Consider the following 16,746-nt stretch of genomic DNA (forward strand, 5'->3'; position numbering starts at 1 on the left):
TTAGTTTCTGACAGTTAGGTGCAGGCTGAGGCAGCTTTGGGCCAATCTGGAGAGCAACAAATTAAACTAGGTGGCATGACATATCAAAAAGAGGGAGGATGTGAAGTTTAGTGTTCTCATGTATTTTTAGAGTCCTTCCATAGCTATTCTCAGTTTCAGCCTTGTTCAAACCCTGGTGAGAAAGCTATAGCATGCTACTTGGTCCACCACAGCAGGAAGAAGGGGCTGAGCAGAGGTTAGGGGCAGATCACTGGGCAAATAAATTTGTAGGTGGTGCGACTGACATTCAGAAATCTGTAGCTCGTCTGAAATGACACCAAGTCAGCTGGTGTGTCTTTCTGAGTTTTCAGCAGACCAAAAGAGATCAGATCACAAGGCACATGAAGGGCAGACCTGAGCTGCAATTTAGCTGGGCAGGTGACCTACAAATAGAAGACTTCAGCCCTGTGTATGCAGCCGGTACCCACCTAAGAACCAACACAAAGCCCCTCCTCCCCAACGCCTTGGGGACACATAGGTCACCCTTCTTCTTCATACACAGGCACATCATCTTAGAAAAGCAGGGCGGGGCAGACCATCTAAAGACTGAGTGCCATTGTCCTAGAGATAGTGAGCAATAGCTGTAAGAACTGTTTAGCTGATTGGCTAGGAATAAGTTTAAACCAGATTAGGCATTTAGGTTTTCTTTTCTCTGCTAACCTGTGGGTGCAGGAGAAAGGGCAAATCAAATAAGGATCAAAGTTAGAAGTATATTTTCTATGCATACATGAGTCATGATGTGAGTTAAAAAATTGTCGCTCCACTACTAAATCTCCCAGCTTTCTGCCTCTTTTGCCACTGCTCCATTCTGCATTTTGAAGAATTCTTAAAACGTTTGATTATTCTCTTGTTCCACCCAAGTGTCTAGATGGCTCCCTATTCTTAATGAATGGGACAGCAAATGCAGGCACACTGTGTTATCCATGGCACTGCCCTAGCCCACTTAACTAAGTGTGGTCCCTACAACGTTGCAACAGTATGTAGAGTCTACATCCTGTCAGACTCCCCTGCCCCAATGTCCCAAAATATTCCATGTTGGTGTTTCTGTCTGAGTTTATGGTCATAATCTTTTTGCAAAGAACATACGTAGTATGGTACCGCCTGCTTATGGAAAAAATCTCTCATCTGGGGAAGAGGTAGCATCCAGTAATCCCTAAGTCTTCAGGATCCCACAGGAACATAGAGTTTTCACTTTGGATACCAAACAAGCATGAGATATTAATTGTCTAAATCACTGAGTGGCTAGATTATGTATGTTCAATTAGATATGGGTATATTTACATATAATATAATATTGTGATTTTTATCAAGTACTACACAACAGTGTGCTATGCTAGTACCCAATATTATTTATTTTTGAAAGTTCACCAGATGCTGATCAGTCTTTTTGATTCCCTTTATGACTCCCAATTCAGAAGCAGATTACAAGCTTATTACAAAGTGGGGTAGTACAAGGGCAAACTCAAGAGGCCATTTCAGAAAAAAAGGAATCAAAATTTGCAGCCTTCAAGAGACAGGAAATAGGGAATTCCCTGGTGGTCCAGTGGTTAGGACTCGGCGCTTTCAGTGCCATGGCCCTGGTTTGATCCCTGGCTGGGGAACTAAGATCCCACAAGCCAGGCAGCATGGCCCAAAGGAAAAAAAAAGAGAGAGAGACAGGAAATAGAAGTTATCTTCTCACTGACTTACCCAGGAGTGGGAGGGGACACACACACCAACTCATTCATGCATGCATTCATTCACTCCTTCATTCATGCGGCATATAAGTACTGAGCACCTATTCCATTCTAGATGCTGCAGCTACAGAGGTGAGGCAGATGACCATGAGGTTTAGGGTCTAGTGGGGCAATCACTACAGCACACCAAATAACCAATTGAAAGATTTCCAGCTGAGCCAACCCATTGTATAGACTTCTCTATTTCCTATAAAAGAGTTTACAATTTTGGAATAAAAAGTTCTCTTTAATTTTGCGTGGTTGTTTTAGATGTTTGGGCAAAACTCAGGGCCAATGTTCATTTTGCTATGTTTTGATTTCTGTACCTTGGCAAGGCAGGGATTTTTGTGGGTGATTATTCTTCTGAATAATGTTTTTCTGGATTAGACATGCCACCTACACTGTCCTTTCAAAATCACCACGTTCTCCTATTAATTTTTGTTTCAAAGTTCTTGACGTATACAGATATATTTTCTCTATTTTGTTATGAACTTATTTATCATATACCCCATTAGTTATAGTAGCATCATGTAAAATATTCATAGCTTAAAAATACATTTTCCTTTCCTTTCAAATGTAATTTGAATTTGCTGGTATAAATATTTTGTCATAGGGAAAAGCATTTTTAACAAGCAGGTGGCATTTAAACTATTTTATTGAGATGGCATGAGTCCAGGAAGCATGTTGGAATTTGCAAATATGATTTGATTTATATGATTTGACCAAAATTTATATTTTGGTCCTTTGTAATCCAGGGCCAGGAGAACTAATTAGAACCATGACTCCAAGTTATAAAGCATACTTATTGATTCAGATCATGAAAAGACCAGAACGATCAAAAGCAAATATCCATCTCCCTCTTCATCCAGCGTTCAGGGAGTTAAGTGCTGTTTGTTTCAAATCCTTGGCATTAACCTTTGTAATGAAGAGGACAATTAACGTCTCTATCCATTCACTGTTAGGAGTTAGTATGTTAATTAGCAAAATCACTCAATTAACAGCATTCGATGAAACACCACTTGTTGCTCACTTTTCCTCATCTACCTGAACATATAAACAATTGTCACATTGAAGAAAATGTCTAAAGCCCCTGGAATGCTTACTTATTTATTTTTCAGCTGTACTAGGAAACAGGTGTCCTGGTATTTAAAACAGGTGTCCTGGTATTTATTTCATTATATCACACATTTGTAAACTCATAAATATACTTACATAGAAATGTCCTCTCCTTTTACACATTTTTGAGGCTCAGAAAGGTCAACTGCCTAAGGACACATAGGTGTAGTTAGTAGTAAAGCGCAACTTTTGACTTAGGGTCGGGTATCTTCAGAATCTAGAATTTTTTTGCCACTGTGGTAGATGGCCTCCCAGGAATGCATAAATGTCACAGAATAATCAGAAATGTGGTAAAATATGTATGAGGTTAGTCATCTTAGCATTACTTAAAATAGTGAAAAATTGGGAGTAGCATAAATGTCCAACAGTTGAAAACAGTAAAGAATGTATGGTACACGGGAATATTATTCCACCACTAAAAATCATGTTTTTGAAACACAGAGCCATTTGAAGATACTTATAATATAAAGCAAAGCAGAGAAGTAAAATCAAGTTAACAAGCCAATAGGGAGAATACGAGTCTTTTTCTTTTTTTTTTAAGAAAAAATATACATACATAAAGTGTACAGGAAAAAAACAAGACTGGAAGTAAATAGACTAAAACATTTTCAGATATTCTTTCTATTTCTTGATTTGGGATAATGAGTAATTTTAATTCTCTTCTGTATAGTTATCTGTATTTTAAAAATTGTGTACAATGATAATATGTTAGTTTTATGATTAAATGATGCTAAATTTTATTTTCTAAAAGAAATGTACAAATGCAATCTTTAGCTTTTTAAGTCCTTTCTTCTAACCATGCAGCAAATATTTACCAAATACCTACCATCTTTCATGGGCTAAGAATCGAGATAGGACACAAAATGGTAATACATGGGATCTGCCTTCAAGGAGCTTCTAATCTAGTTAAGAAAAGGAGAAGGGCATACATGTCGGGTATGTAAATCATATGTACTAAATATATATTCAACATATCCTATGTTCTGGGTTCTGTGTTAATTATAGTCTTCTTTGATCTGGACCACAGTTCTTGAGGCTGATGTTTTTATCCTCATTTTACTTAATACATGAGGTGCAGAGAAAGCGGCCTGAAGTAAGCAATGGGGCTGGCTCCAAAACGTCTGCTCCTGTGGCTTCGCAGGTTGAGAAACTGAAGCCCAGAGAGATTTATCTAGTGGAGAAACTAGAAGAGCAGTTTAAATAGAGGTATTGATCAACTTGGAAAAGTTTGATTAAGTGATTTTTCCACCTCCCACCCTGGCCCCCCATAGGATTGAGTTGACAGGTTATTTTAGTGCCACCTAAAGGCCAGAGGTTGATAGGAAATGAGTGAATGTGTGTGTATCTTCTCTATGGCGTCTGTACAGTGATCATGGGATCATATCTGATCATTTGCTTGTCCATGTATTCATTCTGTATGTACCTTCCACCTTGTACATAGCAGCAACCAAGCTTGGCACCAGGGATACAATATGTATAAGACAGAATTACCACCCTCTTGATACTCACAGAGGGGGTGATCTTCTGAACGATTAGTTCTATAATGTGAGTGAGAAGTGCTATAACAGAGGGGTGCAAATTGGCTGAGACCCCACCAAGAAGGAGGTCACTAACTCTTCCTGGAGAAACTGACTAGATTGTAAGCCCAAGGGCAACAGCTCAGTTTATTTATTTTCCCCCCTGCCTTTGGAACTATCAGTTCTGTGTCACAACAGAGGCGCCATACATGTGTGTTAAACTGTTGAAGTTGACAGAGGAATGAGGAGTCAAGGCGGGTCATCATTTAAGCTTTACATAACCAATATAAGCAGTTTCCACTTGGTCTTCTATTCAGAACAGTTTCCATCCCCCCCCCACCCCCACTACTATCATAGTCTACATCTTCTGATGACAAGTCTTAAGAAAAGCATCAGATGACCCAAACGAACAATGACTGCTTCTTCCCTCTTGATCTCAGATCAGTGGCGGAAACAAGGAATATGAAACCACCATGGTCATCCACCCTACTCCATCTGAATTGGGTCCATGGATAGGACCTTCTTCATTTTCTATAAACCGACGTTACCTGTCTTACTTCTATTCCAAATTAAATAACACTTTCTCATCTCCAGCTGACCCAGGGTTGGCACTCTTCCCCATGCATGCCAATGAGGTTCTTACTCCTAGCCTTTGCTTGCATCATTTTTAAGTCAAATGCCCTCTGCTTTCCCTCCTCCCAATCTTCCGTAATACCCACTTTTACTATCAAAAATATCCATAGTATTTGACCCACCACCAGGAATTTGACCTAATGATTTACTTCCAAAAGTTTGTCAAGATACCTACCTGGGGTTTTATAGAGGCTTTGTCTGTAAGTTAGAAAATCTGGAGACAGCTCAAGTACCATTCATTGAAGACTGTTGAAGTACATTAGGAAACATCAACATGATGAAGTTCTGTGTAGCCATTTTCTACCTTGTGTACTTTAAATTGAATTATCTCATCTCACCCACGCCTGGTTTGCATTGTTTAGCTCCCCCCCACAACACACCCTTTTATTATTTATTTTTAAAATTTATTTATTTATTTATGGCTGCATTGGGTACTCGTTGCTGTGCACGGGCTTTTCTCTAGTTGTGGCGAGCGGGGGCTACTCTTCGTTGCGGTGCACAGGCTTCTCATTGCGGTGGCTTCTCTTGTTGCGGAGCACGGGCTCTAGGGCGCCGGCTCAGTAGTTGTGGCGCATGGGCTTAGTTGCTCCGGGGCGTGTGGGATCTTCCTGGGCCAGGGCTTGAACCCGTGTCCCCTGCATTGGCAGACGGATTCTCAACCACTGCACCACCAGGGAAGCCCCACCCCACCCCTTTTAAATATGAACTCTTCCCCTGTTTACCCTCCAGCTACCATGCTTTCCTTTTCCTCTTGGGATACGTCAATCCCATTTCTACCATAAGATACACAGGTTTTTCTTCCCACATCGCTCCACTGCTGACTCTTTCTTGCCATTCACTTCTCAGTTTGAGCATCTCCTTCACAGAAAGTCCTCTCCTGGTCACCCAATCCAGGGGTCTGCAAATTTTCCTGGTAAAGAGCCAGATAGTGAAGAATTTAGGCTTACGCAGGCTAAGAGGCAGTATCTTGAGCACTTTGAGCGACTGTTTTCATGGAAAGCTAATGATCTTTTTTACATTTAAAACTGTAAAAAACATTTTTAGCTCATGGGTCCTATAAAAACAGGATGGCAGGCAGGACTTGGCACAGACCACAGTTTGCCTGATCTCTGATTTTATTTCAAGAAGCTTCTCCAGGGGCTTCCCTGGTGGCGCAGTGGTTAAGAATCCGCCTGCCAATGCAGGGAACATGGGTTTGAGCCCTGGTCCGGGAAGGTCCCACATGCCGCGGAGCAACTAAGCCCATGCGCCACAACTACTGAGCCTGCGCTCTAGAGCCCGTGAGCCACAACTACTGAGCCCGTGCGCCACAACTACTGAAGCCCGTGCGCCTAGAGCCCGTGCTCTGCAACAAGAGAAACCACTGCGATGAGAAGCCCGCGCACCACAACAAAGAGTAGCCACCACTCGCCGCAACTAGAGAAAGCCTGCATGCAGCAACGAAGGCCCAACGCAGCCATAAATAAATAAATAAACTTCTCCGGTTGTTTTTTAATCACAATGCCCTGCTACATTTTTATTGTAGCCAGTATCACTACCTACTATTGTATTTGTTTATTTTTTTTGTCTCCCCACAGTAGAGCAAGGACATTGCCTATATTGTTCACTTGTGCCCAAGACCTATGAGAGTGGTTAGTTAGCACAGCTTAAGAAACACTTGTCGAATGAATGGTAAAATTTCGAGGCAGACTATACGCTCTTTGGGGGCAGGGGCCATGGGAGAATCATCTCTGCGTGATTCATAGTACCTAGGGGATTATCTTAAATTTTTGTTCAATGAACGAAAGAGCTCTTCAAATTCAGCCTATGTTAATATGATTTTGCATAAACTCACTTCAAATACGTTGTGCTGTTTTCTAAGGAAACTAGAGTAGAACCTTTGTCTTCATGAATTTAACATTTGTAGTTGTCGTTTTGCAGGTGTCGTGGAAGCTCATGACATTAAATAATTTGTGATTTTGCTGAGAGATTACTTTGAATCCTAGAGGCTGGTGAACAGGACTCAGTCTCTTAGAGACTAATTTGGTCAGAAGCCAGCGTGCAGCCTAGGATGCATGCATTTGGGGGTGCGGCGGGCTCAACTTATGAACTTGTGTGCGTATGAAAAATTTCTTCTTCTGCCAGAAGATAGATAAATGATGCCTGAAAGGAAGACAACTTCTAGAATGATGAGGTAAGTGAGGGAGACTAAAAAAGTATTAGTTCTTAGCCAGAAAATAGACCTTTTGGATAAAGAGTGGAATGTTAAATTCATTGGTGACTAGGATCTATGATATAAACAAGCCAGCCATATGTTCGTCATGAAAATTAGAAAAAGCAAGATTCGTGAAATGGATTCAGTAAGTGTTTCAGCCAGGACAGAAGCTGATCAAGTGAGAGTTGGATCATTTGCATATTATTTTGCTGTTATATGAAACTACATTGTATCAGGAAGGTGATAGATGATGATGGACTTTATGAATTTGAGAAATTTTAAGGGTTCCAGGAACTCTCCCTCCTGAGTTAAAGAATGTGCTGTTATTTAATGAGCTCACAGGGAGTTGGCACCTTCACAAACAAGAGATGGAGATTAACCTATAAAAAAAATTAATTAGATAGGGTATTAACACTGGCATAATTCAAAGGTAGAGGATACTCTGTCTTGTTGTTGAAATATCCATTTCTCTGCTCTTTCCTCAAAAACCCTTTCACATTTCATTCTCATCACTGTGTACTGTTGATCCTTTCCCCCTCAATTCTCCTATGAGCCATTTTCCCCTGGAAATGTTCTACCATTAACAAGTGCCTTACTGTTTAGTGTTCTCTTGGAAAGTTCAGAAAATGACATAGACAATGTCTAATTATTAGCTTGCACAGTGTGACCAGTGTCAACATTGTTACAGTTTTGCATAATCTCATGGACCGAATCTGGTTTTACTTAAATATCATCAGACTAATTTACTCTGGATCAGCTGGCAAGCTGATAATAATTATAAGATGATTGTGCAGAAAAGAACCTACTCCTGGGACAAATCTGTTTCATCAAAACGATCAAAAAGTAGCAGCATAATATTTGATATATTAACTGGAGTGTTTCATTCCTGGCATTCCTTCGCACCTCTCCTCTTACTGGTTGAATCTCCTGATTCAACCAGTGGTATGCCACTGGTTAATAAATTAAAATAGCATCTTGCCACATTTGAATCAGCTGATCTAAACTCAGAGAATTTAGATCAGAGAATAAGAGTATTTTAGAAGCTGAAAACCAAGCATAAAACCTTCTGGTTTGGAAAAATATACAGTTAGGCAGTTTTTCTTATTCCTGGAAACAGATCAAGATTATCTGGAATGTAGGATGGAAGAAGATAGTTGGAGAAGAAGCAAGAGAATTGGGATAGGTGTCTCTGAGAATGAGGACATTACTCTATCCCTATGCTGGACTGAAAATTCCTGGATGGGTATGACATGGATGAAAGAAATTCAGATGGTTTTTGGGAATCTGAAGAGAGATTTTGCCCAATGCTTCCTGGGTAGAACCTGAGGAAACAGCAAGACCTCGGGTTGCCTGCCCCGTGGGGTTTGTATTTAATCATCCATTCACTCATTTGCCCACTCAGCGTGTATTTTCTCCCAACCTAGTAGGCACTGTATTTGGCACTGGAAATACCAATGTGTAGAAACACAGTCTCAGAGTAAAAGCATCGGGCCTGATATTGTTCAACGAACCTCTTTGCCCACAGTTTGCCCTGTCCAGGTGATGTGAACTCCATCCCTCCCATGTTCAAGACAAAACCTTGGTGTCGTCTTCAACTCATCTTTCTCTCACACCCTGTATCCGACCCAACAAGACATTCTGTTGGCTCTACCTTCAAAACACATCCAGAATCCAAACACGTTATGGTCTTAGATGACCTCACGCCTCTGCTCAGAACTCTCCATGAATTCCCCATTTCCCTCAGAGTGAAAGCCTGACCCAGTCCGCCCCTCCCCATTGCCTTTGTGAATGCATCTCTGGCCTTTCTCACCCTTGCTCATTCTGTTCCACCACAGCTGGCCTTCCTGCTGTTCCTGGAACAGCCCTTTTTGTAAAAAAATAAATTTGCATGTTTTCCCCCTAAGCTGTGAACTCCTGGAGGGTAGGAAGTATGTCTTTTTGGCTGAGAGGCTTGTGGGACCTTAGTTCCCCGACCAGGGATGGAACCCCTGCCCCCCTGCAGTAGAAGTGCTGAGTCCTAACCACCGGGCGGCCAGGGAAGTCACTGCCCTCCGTCCTTTGCACTTGCTGTTCCCTCTGCCTGGAGTGCCCTTCTCCCTGCTTCTCACTTGGTGAGCTTCTCCACCTCTCTCGAGTCCTTGCTGAGATATTGTCTTCTCTATGAGCTCTATTCTAACAAGCCCGTTGAAAATGTCAAACCACAGCCCCCAGCCTGCTCTCGTAAATCCTCTTGACCCTCCTCTACTTTATTCCACAGCACTTATCAACTTCTAATATACTATGTAATTAGACTTACTATAATGTTTGCTATTTATTTCCTCATCCCAGAATGCATGCCTCATGGAGCCAGGGATTTTTGTCAGTTTTGTTTACTGGAGTTTCCAAAGAGTGTAGAACAAGTCCTGGAACATCATAGACACTCAGAAGACATTTGCTGGCAGAGGGGGTGGAAGGGGTTGCTTCCCCGTGTAGTGTAGGAAGCAGTGGAATGATTTCTCAAGCACTTAAAAGTAGAGCACTTGTGGTGGAAGGTCTTAGTTCATGGAGGTCCCTGATTGGGGAGACATGGAGGAAGGCTCAGAAATGGTTGAGAAGGAGTTCATTTTTCCTTTGTGCAAAAGTCAACTTTTCATGTCATCTGCTGCTTTACTTGTTTAATTTTTTGGCTGCGTCAGGTCTTAGTTGAGGCACACAGGCTCAGTAGTTGTGGCATGTGGGCCACATGTGGCATGTGGGCTCAGTAGCCCTGCGGCACGTGGGATCTCTGTGAAACAACTAGCAAGACAGGAACAAAACCCCACTCATTAGCAGAGAGGCTGCCTAAAATGATAACAAGGCTACAGACACTCCAAAACACACCACCGGATGCAGTCATGACGAACAGAAAGACAAGATCCAGCCTCATCCACCAGAACACAGGCACCAGTCACCTCCACCAGAGAGCCTACACAACCCACTGAACCAACCTTAGCCACTGGGGGCAGACACCAAAAACAATGGGAATTATGAACCTACAGCCTGCAAAAAAGAGACCCCAAACGCAGTAAGTTAAGCAAAATGAGAAGACAGAGAAACACACAGCAGATGAAGAAGCAAGGCAAAACCCCACCAGACCAAACAAATAAAGAGGAAATTTAGGCTGTCTACCTGAAAAAGATTTCAGAATAATGATAGTAAAGATGATCCAAAATCTTGGAAATAGAATGGAGAAAATACAAGAAACGTTTAACAAGGACCTAGAAGAACTAAAGAGCAAACAAACAATGATGAACAACACAGTAAATGAAATTAAAATTTCTCTAGAAGGCTTTAATAGCAGAATAACTGAGGCACAAGAACACATAAGTGACCTGGAACATAAAATACTGGAAATAACTACCACAGAGCACAATAAAGAAAAAAGAATGAAAAGAATTGAGGACAGTTTCAGAGACCTCTAGGACACCATTAAATGCAGCAACATTCGAATTGTAGGGGTCCCAGAAGAAGAAGAGAAAAAGAAAGGGACTGAGAAAATATTTGAAGAGACTATAGTTGAAAACTTCCCTCATGTGGGAAAGGAAATAGTCAATCAAGTCCAGGAAGCGCAGAGAGTCCCATACAGGAAAAATCCAAGGAGAAACACACCAAGACACACATTAATCAAACTATCAAAAATTAAATACAAAGAAAAAATATTAAAAGCAGCAAGGGAAAAATAACATACAAGGGAATCTCCATAAAGTTAACAGCTGATCTTTCAGCAGAAACTCTGCAAGCCAGAAGGGAGTGGCAGGACATATTTAAAGTGATGAAGGGGAAAAATCTACAACCAAGGTTACTCTACCCAGCAAGGATCTCATTCAGATTTGACATGAAATTAAAACCTTTACAGACAAGCAAAAGCTAAGAAAATTCAGCATCAGCAAACCAGCTTTATAACAAATGCTAAAGGAACTTTTCTAGGCAGGAAACACAAGAGAAGGAAAAGACCTACAAAAACAAACCCAAAACAATTAAGAAAATGGGAATACGAACATACACATCGATAATTACCTTAAATGTAAATGGATTAAATGCTCCAACCCAAAGACATACACTGGCTGAATGGATACATAAACAAGACCCATATATATGCTGTCTACAAGAGACCCACTTCAGACCTAGGGACACATACAGACTGAAAGTGAGGGGATGGAAAAAGATATTCCATGCAAATGGAAATCAAAAGAAAGCTTGAGTAGCAATTCTCCTGTCAGACAAATTAGACTTTAAAATGAAGACTATCACAAGAGACAAAGAAGGACACTACATAATGATCAAGGGATCAATCCAAGAAAAAGATATAACAATTGTAAATACTTATGCCCCCAACAGAGAAGCACCTCAATACATAAGACAAATGCTAACAGCCATAAGAGGGGAAATCAGCAGTAACATAACCATAGTAGGGGACTTTAACACCTCACTTTCACCAATGGACAGATCAAACAAAATCAAAATAAGTAAGGAAACACAGGCTTTAAATGATACATTAAACAAGATGGACTCAATTGATATTTATAGGACATTGCATCCAAAAACAACAGAATACACTTTCTTCTCAAGAGCTCATGAAACATTCTCCAGGATAGATCATATCTTGGGTCACAAATCAAACCTTGGTAAATTTAAGAAAATTGAAATCATATCAAGTATCTTTTCCGACCACAATGCTATGAGACTAGATATCAATTACAGAAAAAAAAATGGAAAAAATACAAACACATGGAACCTAGACAATATACTACTAAATAACCAAGAGATCACTGAAGAAATCAAGGAGGAAATAAAAAACTACCTAGAAACAAATGACACTGAAAACACAACAACCCATAACATATGGGGTGCAGCAAAAGCAGTTCTAATAGGGAAGTTTATAGCAATACAATCCTACCTCAAGAAACAGGAAACATCTCAAATAAACAACCTAAACTTATACCTAAAGCGATTAGAGAAAGGAGAACAAAAAAACCCCAAAGTTAGCAGAAAGAAACAAATCATAAAGATCAGATCAGAAATAAATGAAAAAGAAATGAAGGAAACAGTAGCAAAGATCAATAAAACTAAAAGCTTGTTCTTTGAGATGATAAACAAAATTGATAAACCATTAGCCAGACTCAAGAAAGAAAAGGAGAAGACTCAAATCAATAGAATTAGAAATGAAAAAGAAGAAATAACAACTGACACTGTAGAAATACCAAGGATCATTAGAGATTACTACAAGCAACTCTATGCCAATAAAATGGACAATCTGGAAGAAATGGACAAATTCTTAGAAAAGCACAACCTTCTGAGACTGAACCAGGAAGAAATAGAAAATATAAACAGACCAATCACAAGCACTGAAATTGAGATTCTGATTAAAAATCTTCCAACAAACAAAAGCCCAGGATCAGATGGCTTCACAGGCGAATTCTATCAAACATTTAGAGAAGAGCTAACACTTATCCTTCGCAAACTCTCCCAAAATATAGCAGAGGGAGGAACACTCCCAAACTCACTCTATGAGGCCACCATCATCCAGGTACCAAAACCAGACAAAGATGTCACAAAGAAAGAAAACTATAGGCCAATATCACTGATGAACATAGATGCAAAAATGCTCAAGAAAATACTAGCAAACAGAATCCAGCAGCACATTAAAAGGATCACACACCATGATCAAGGGGGGTTTATCTCAAGAATGCAAGGATTCTTCAGTATACACAAATCAATCCATGTGATAAAACGTAGGAACAAATTGAAGGATAAAAACATATGGTCATCTCAATAGATGCAGAGAAAGCTTTTGACAAAATTCTACACCTATTAATGATAAAAAACCCTCCAGAAAGTAGGCATGGAGGGAACTTACCTCAACATAATAAAGGCCATATATGACAAACCCACAGCCAACATTGTTCTCAATGGTGAAAAACTGAAACCATTTCCTCTAAGATCAGGAACAAGACAAGGTTGACCCCTCTCACCACTCTTATTCAACATAGTTTTGGAAGTTTTAGCCACAGCCATCAGAGAAGAAAAAGAAATAAAAGGAATCCAAATTGGAAAAGAAGTAAAGCTCTCACTGTTTGCAGATGACATGGTACTATACAAAAAGAATCCTAAAGATGCTACCAGAAAACTACTAGAGCTAATCAATGAATTTGGTAAAGTAGCAGGATACAAAATTAATGCACAGAAATCTCTTGCATTCCTATACACTATTGATGAAGAATCTGAAAGAGAAATTAAGGAAACACTCCCATTTACCACTGCAACAAAAAGAATAAAATACCTAGGAATAAACCTACCTAGGAGACAAAAGACCTGTATGCAGTAAGCTATAAGACACTGATGAAAGAAATTAATGATGATGCTAACAGATGGAGAGATATACTATTATCTTTGTTGTAAGAAACAACATTGTGAAAATGACTATACTACCCAAAGCAATCTGCAGATTCAATGCAATCCCTATCAAACTACCAATGGCATTTTTCACAGAACTAGAACAAAAAATTTCACAATTTGTCTGGAAACACAAAAGACCCTGAATACCCAAAGCAATCTTGAGAGAGAAAAACAGAGCTGGAGGAATCAGGCCCCTGGACTTCAGACTATACTACAAAGCTACAGTAATCAAGCCAGTATGGTACTGGCACAGAAACAAAAATATAGATCAATGGAACAGGCTAGAGAGCCCAGAGATAAACCCATGCACACATGGTCACCATATTTTGGATAAAGGATACAAGAATATACAATGGAGAAAAGACAGCCTCTTCAATAAGTGGTGCTGGGGAAACTGGACAGCTACATGTTAAAGAATAAAATTTGAACATTCCCTAGCACCATACACAAAAATAAACTCAAAATGGATTAAAGACCTAAATGTAAGATCGGACACTATGAAACTCCTAGAGGAAAACATAGGAAGAACACTCTTTGACATAAATCACAGTAAGATCCCTTTTGACCCAACTCCAAGAGAAAGGGAGATAAAAACAAAAATAAACAAATGGGACCTAATGAAAGTTAAAAGCTTTTGCACAGCAAAGGAAACCATAAACAACATGAAAAGACAACCCTCAGAATGGGAGAAAATATTTGCAAATGAAGCAACTGACAAAGATTAATCTCCAGAATTTACAAGCAGCTCATGCAGCTCAATATCAAAAAACAACCCAATCCAAAAACGGGCAGAAGACCTACATAGACATTTCTTCAAAGAAGATATATAGATTGCCAACAAGCACGTGAAAGGATGCTCAACATCACTAATCATTAGAGAAATGCAAATCAAAACTACAATGAGGTATCACCTCACACTGGTCAGAATGGCCATCATCAAAAAATCTACAAACAATAGATGCTGGAGAGGGTGTGGAGAAAAGATAACCCTCTTGCACCGTTGGTGGGAATGTAAATTGATACAGCCACTATGAAGAACAGTATGGAGGTTCCTTAAAAAACTAAAAATAGAACTACCTTGTGACCCAGCAATCCCACTGCTGAGCATATACCCTGAGAAAATCAGAATTCAAAAAGAGTCATGTACCACAATGTTCATTGCAGCTCTATTTACAATAGCGAAGACATGGTAGCAACCTAAGTGTCCATCGACAGATGAATGGATAAAGAAAATATGGCACATATATACAGTGGAATATTACTCAGCCATAAAAAGAAATGAAACTGAGCTGTTTGTAGTGAGGTGGGTGGACCTAGAGTCTGTCATACAGAGTGAAGTAAGTCAGAAAGAAAAACAAATACCATATGGTAACACACATATATATATGGAATCTGAAAAAAAAAATGGTTCTGAAGAACCTGGGGGCAGGACATGCATAAAGACACAGACGTAGAAAATGGACTTGAGGACATGGGGAGGGCGAAGGGTAAGCTGGGTGAAGTGAGAGAGTGGCATGGACATATATACAGCGCCAAATGTAAAACACATAGCCAGTGAGAAGCAGCCGCCTAGAACAGGGAGATCAGCTTGGTACTTTGTGACCACCTGGGGGTGGGATAGGGAGGGTGGGAGGGAGGAGATATGGGGATATATGTATATGTATAGCTGATTCACTTTGTTATAAAGCAGAAACTAACACACCATTGTAAACAATTATACTCCAATAAAAATGTTTTAAAAACCCCACAGTATCTGCAAAGTGCAATAAAGTGAAGTGCAATTAAATAATAAATTTTAAAAATTAAAAAAAATTTTAAATAAAAACAAACAAATAAATAAATGTAATAGTTTGCCTCTACCAACCCCAAACTCCCAGTCCATCCCTCTCCCTCCCCCACTCTCCCTTGGCAACCACCAGTGTGTCTGTTTTGTGGTAGGTTCATGTTGTTTTAAGTCACTTAAGTTTGTGGTAGTTTGTTACAGCAGCAATAGGAAACGAATACACTGTCCACAGGTATATTCAGTTCAACTTCCTCTTTGGCATCTATATATGTTTCTTCTAAATGTACAGAGGAGAAAAAAACCCTATCAATTGTTCCCACCAGCAAATTCTTTGTGGAACTCAACAAAATCAGTCCTTAGAATATAAGGCCATTCTAGCTCCATGAGAGTCACTCAGTCTCTCTGAAACGACCAGAGGCAACAGAGCATCCAGACAAAAGGTACAAAGCATCCTGTATCAGTCAGGAACCTAGCAGGGAACAGATGGCTCATTTGAAAACGGCAGTTGAAGAGAGCTAATGAAAGCGACTCTTTGCAAAAGGTTATTGTTACGAGTAACAAAGCAGGGTTGATGAAGCACCAAGGGACAAGTAACAGAGGGAAATTTAGCCGGGGACTGAAGAGGGGAGCTGTGGGAGCAGCTGCTGGAACTCAGCTGGAACTCTGATGCTGTAGACAGGGCTGTCCAGCAGGAGCTGTGGTCTTTGATAGAGAAATAGAGCCTATGCCAACCTCAGACCACAGAGAGAGGGAGCAAGGGAAATAAATCCCTCGACCTTTTTCTCATCCTACACTCTGATTTCCTGTCAGTGCCTACCATTGGCTAAAACCTAATAGAAGTCAGAATGTAAGCAAGGGTAGTTGATGTAGTTTATAAAGGTCAGCCCCCCAGGGCACAGACCAGGGGGAGAAGGGAGAGACATGAACCTAGAGAAAATACAATATTGACTTCCCAACTCAAAAGACCCTTCTTCCTTTTTCCAAGAGTATTAGAGGTCAAATAAGTTTTATCTTGTAAAAGATAATGGCTTATGATAAAATGAAAAAATATTTCAGGAGAATTTAATATTTTTATTTATATTTAGTTAGTTTTCAACCATGCCATGCGGCATGTGGGATCTTAGTTCCCCAGCCAAGGATCAAACCCGTGCCCCTACACACATACCCCGCAGTGGAAGCACGGAGTCTTAACCAGTGGACCGCCAGGGAAGTCCCATTCAGGAGAATTCAGACAAAGCTCTTTCCACTTTTATGTATCCATAAAGTGATTTCAGAAGATGTAGATACTAATGAAACCTTCTTATGTTAAAAAAATGTCAGTACGGGGGCTTCCCT

This window comes from Monodon monoceros, unplaced genomic scaffold (genome assembly GCF_005190385.1).
Source record: "Monodon monoceros isolate NGI ecotype Baffin Bay Population unplaced genomic scaffold, NGI_Narwhal_1 Super_Scaffold_21, whole genome shotgun sequence".
In the NCBI taxonomy this organism is placed as follows: domain Eukaryota; kingdom Metazoa; phylum Chordata; class Mammalia; order Artiodactyla; family Monodontidae; genus Monodon; species Monodon monoceros.